The sequence below is a fragment of the Arachis ipaensis genome, chromosome B10 (genome assembly GCF_000816755.2).
Source record: "Arachis ipaensis cultivar K30076 chromosome B10, Araip1.1, whole genome shotgun sequence".
Taxonomy (NCBI): Eukaryota; Viridiplantae; Streptophyta; class Magnoliopsida; order Fabales; family Fabaceae; genus Arachis; species Arachis ipaensis.
Genome location: NC_029794.2, coordinates 89113944 through 89118857, shown reverse-complemented (window position 1 = coordinate 89118857; position 4914 = coordinate 89113944). Strand labels below are relative to the sequence as shown.

Genomic DNA, 4914 nt, shown 5'->3' with positions numbered 1-4914 from the left:
AAACGTTGCCGTTCGAGGAGGATCTGTTTCTGGAACCTTCATCATCTTCTTCTTCCACGAACTAGGTTTTCCCCTTCGAAGATTCCCATGGCACCTTCACCAGCACTGACTACGAGGTGAAGGAGTATAGGGAGCAGTGGATGAAGAACGAAGACATCGCTTATGTTGTAGTGAATTGCATGTGCCATTATGATACCGGGTTTAGGGTAAGCCTTTCTTATTGCATTAATAACATTTATCATAAACTAGTCATCTCAGAATGAGTAACAATTAGATTTATATATTTTCTATTGAAAACAAATTGGCATGATTGATTGCTGAAATTAGTGGAATTTTATGGTAAAATATTAGTTGGTTAGCTCATGTGCCTAGCAAGTAGAATTTGATCAAGTTTAGTACTTGGAAGCATCAATGACGATATGATGGGATTTTTTCATGTTTTTAATTCCTTGTGGCGTGTTGTTTGTCATTGCATTAATGCTGTGTTGTTTTCTTATATTGCTATGTTATTTATTCAAATATGTGTATCTTCTCCTAAGGCATACAAGTGGATGATGCAAAAACCCTGGTTCGGTTTCATTTCTAGCAGATTGCATGGGTAATGATTAATGAACAAAAAGTTTTCAAAGTGGCGTGGGATTTTTGATGATATAATTGATCATGGCTGTGTCCCTAGTGAGTCAATGTTTTGTGTATTAATTTCTGTATATCCAGTGCGCCTGTTCAAGATATTCTGGATGAAGCATTCATCATTTACAGTCATATGATTGAGGTTACCAACCTTGCCTTGGCTTGCATAATTCCCTCTTCGTGTCCTTGTAAGTAAACCAGGGAACTTTTCAAAGCATTACCTAAAACAAGCTAAATTTATCTATTGTAATTTAGTTGCAACTGGACTTGGTGTACATTACTACATAAAGATAGCAATGAAGGCCTAATTTGGCTACATAGTTATCAGGATATCGTAGATAAATAAAGGATATCGATTGAAGAAACAGATGCAATGTGCTGGAATTGAGGAAGGCAGGGACATGCTTTTATCCATATTGAGGGCTTCCATGAGGGAGGGGGATGCGGTCGAAGAAGGAAAAGCTTGGCTATTGAGGGAGATGCAGGGACAACTAATAGCAAGACATGATGAAGCACATACTAAAATAACTGAGATACTGGTGCAAATATTGAGAAATAGAACTTGTTGGTACTTGGTAGACATGATGACAGATTTTGTCAATAGTGGTTTGAAGACATTGGCACCATCATATGTACTTTGGTTGAGTTTACATGATAAATGGGAGCTGGAATTGTATCAGTGTCTGGAGAAGTGCCCTAATTCTGCGAATAAAACATGATACTATTGCCATCTCTGTGATGCACATCATCTTAAGTACATGTCTTGTAGAGATTACATAAAAGCAACTGAGACATATAATTTCATGTGCCAGAAAAAGTATGAATTGAAACACCATTAATGGAAAAGCTTGAATATATCTTGAACTTGAGCAGGAAAATTGTTAAAAAAACCAGTAAACCTGATGCTAATCAAAGGGTAGAGGGAAATGTTAAGTAGGTTGCTTTTAGGTGGTTTGCAGATTGATTCTGATGATGAAATGAAGGAATGTATAATCCATTTTGATTTCAATAATAAAACTTACAACCATGAGAGTAATATATATGGCTAGTTTTACGAGTGGCTGCATCCTTCTTGCAAGTTAAGTGATGACAGTCAGGAAATACCAGAGATATTTTGTATTGTTGCAACCTCTTATTTTGGTTCTATGCTGATCAGTTAGTCAAGGAGTCAACCTACAGTTTCTAAACTAGTAGTCCACAGGTGGATATCGCCTAGTGTTCTTGCATAGCGGTATATCTATGGTGGCCATAGAAGTTCAGCGGGAGAACGTTTTGATGAATATAAAGGGAAGTAACACAGGTGTTGACATCATTGTCAAAGGGTTAAAAGCCATGTACATCAGAAGTAAACAGGTCTAGAAATTGGTTGAACCTTATATAAATTATATGTTAGAGAATTTAAAAGATTTTCTTTAGTGCAGGAGATAATGCTTTAAGGAAGGATTCAATGGATACTCAACATAAATTTCAATAGTAAGTCAGATTCTGATGGATGAGGGTAATAATTCAACAACAATGATCATTGCCTTAAGAGCTTGCTGGACAAAATTATCTTTTGATGAGTAAAATTTGTTAATTTCCTCTGAATGTAAAGATAATGCTTGGTTTTGTTAATTTCCTCTGAATGTTTAGCTATTACTTGGCAGTGTAATATTGGCATTGCTGTGTTAATTGAAAGGCTTCATGTCATGATCAGGTTGTCGATGTCATGATCAGGTTGTTGATTTCAGTTTCTCCCTGAATTTCTTCTATTATTTCTCATGAAATTAATATCAGTGTAAACAAACAATTACACAAGTACACTCCACCAATACAGTCACTTGCCAGGTCACTTGTATGTTCTCACATACACTATACACACTACTATGTTCTATAGCTTTGTTCTTTCTATTTTTATCTTTTAGGGTTAGACTGTTGAGCTAATTGTGCCTTATGCCACAGTTTGTAGCAAGAATTTATTCGGTTTCTGCCTTTTTCAGTCCAATATTTGCAAACATTTTATTGTCTTTTGATCAGAATCTCTTTACTTTTATTGTCTGTTATTGTATTTCACATGGGGGGGCTCTTCGATCATAAATCATGGTCATGGAATATTTGTAATGCGACGTATTTGGGGGTGTCTGGCATAGTGGCTTTTTCAAGTTAGGGGTATATATTCGCATTATCGTAATTCCTTGAATACTTTCTGATCCTTGTGTTTCTATTTTGCATCGACCTTTCTTTTTACGTTTGTTGCTGAAATTTATATATTCTGCATCAGAAGTTTTAGTTGTATGGAATGGAACTATGGATCACTACTATTGACAAAAGGTTAATGTACTTGTGTTAATATACTTTATTGGATTTATGTCTGAGGTTTTTTCTTTTTATAAATAATGTTTCAGGTTAATTAGGCAATTGCGATTGTAAGACCTAAGTTTGTGGTTGGTTAAACAAAAAAAAAAGTATAGGTACACAATGAAAATATTAAACAATGTGAACAATGAATATATCGGATGTTCAATTTAATAGGTATGTAGATGGTTATTCTAATATTAAGATTTAGATGAGTAATTTGGGGATATAGTGTGTTTTACTTGAATTGGACCAATTTTAAGATTCGTTCTTCATGTTGTTTAAGAAAGTCATTGGTTATCTAACAATAGGATAACCCTTAAATTATGTTATTCATACATTTGTATAAAGATTTTTTTTTTATAGATTCATATTTGTAAAAATTGAACGTTGATAAGATTATTATTTAACAATTCATATTTTTGCACTTGTTAAAATTTTTTGTTTTTGTCAAGAAAGATACTGGATAAACAAGTGTTTTATAACTAAGTCTTAATTAAGTTTCTAAAAAGTTTTTTTTTAATAGCAGAAATATCGAAATTTTACAAAAACAAATATAGAAATTTCTTGTACTAAAATTTTTTTAAAAAATACAGAAATTTCTAAATAAAATACAAAGTTTCTAGATAAATAACAAAAGAAGAGATGTGGTCAATGAGTTATAACTCAAATGACAGTCTCTCAATATTTACCTAAGAGGTCGCGGGTTTGAGTCTTCCTATTTTCGGTAAAAAAAAAAAATAAAAACAAAAATAAAAGAAGAGATGTGTTGAGAAAAAAATTGTAGCAGAATTGTCTCAATTTTGTCATGTCGTCAATTCTGTTAATAGTATCCTTTAATAAATTTTGATTTTATCCTTTAATAATATAAATTTTTACGGTACATAGTTATTTAATTATTTTTCAATCACATTTAAGTAAATTGCACTTAATCACAACACTTTTATTTTTAATAAATTTATTTTTTATAATTTTATTCTTAAAAATTTTTACTTATCATGAAATGTTTGTAGAATGACTAGTACATAAACTTGTGAAAAAGAAAAAAACGGGTATGATACATATACAATAAAGTATAAATTGTAGGTTTTGTAGTATATTAGAGACAAAAAGATATAATTTATATTTTATTATACATGTACATACTCTTTCTTTTTCTTTTCGAAAATTTATATATTACTCATTCTACAAGTATGAGTAAAAATATTAAATTAGTAATGCAATTCATTCCGTTAAAATTCATTATCATTTTATTTGATTTTTGTAATTCTTTTAAGAGTAATGTATCGATTTTGTTTCCAACATTTTCGTCCTATTTAAGTTCTTAACGTTTCAAAATTATGTCAATTTTGTTCCACCGTCAATTCCGTTAACAGATCACTAACGGCAGGACAAGATTTAGATGATTTGGAAACGTTAGGAACTTAAATAGGACGATTTAAACGTTATGGACAACTTTGAGATCTATCCCAAACGTTAGGGACAAAAACGATACTTTACTCAATGTTTAAAATTACTCTGTTGGTTTCTATAGTTTTACCAAATTTGTAATTAGATTTTTATATTTTTTTAATTGGGTCTTTATATTGCTTTTAATTTTATAATTAGATCCTCTTCATTTTGAAAATGTTAAAATTAACGAAATATTCTTCCAAAAATACGTGGTTAAAGATCTAATTATATTCTTAATTGTGGATATCTTTAATTTGCGAAAAAATATTTAGTTAACTCTAATTTTTTTTACACTAAAAAAGACCTCATTATAAAATTAAAAACAACAAAGAGACCCAATTAAAAAAAAATTATAAAAACTTAATTACAAACTTGGTAAAATTATAAAGAGTAAGAAAATAATTAAACCTATTATAAAATAGAAAAAAAAAGAACTTTGACTTTTTCGACTCTTTTAGGACACTTGGTTAGAAGCTTGATTGATCAATAACTTATTCA

General features: G+C 30.8%; 1 protein-coding gene across 10 annotated transcripts in view; it reads left to right on the top strand.

Moving 5' to 3' along the window:
• Positions 1-2354, top strand: part of LOC107622621 — a 9528-nt gene extending 7174 nt beyond the window's left edge. For 3 of the 10 annotated variants that reach the window (XR_001616248.2, XR_001616247.2, XR_002355621.1), the window contains one exon: positions 66-2354. The gene's annotated coding sequence lies outside the window, so the exon portion shown is untranslated. The remainder of the gene's footprint in view (positions 1-65) is intronic. The other 7 variants (XR_001616246.2, XR_002355617.1, XR_001616243.2 and 4 more) reach the window with 6 other exon arrangements.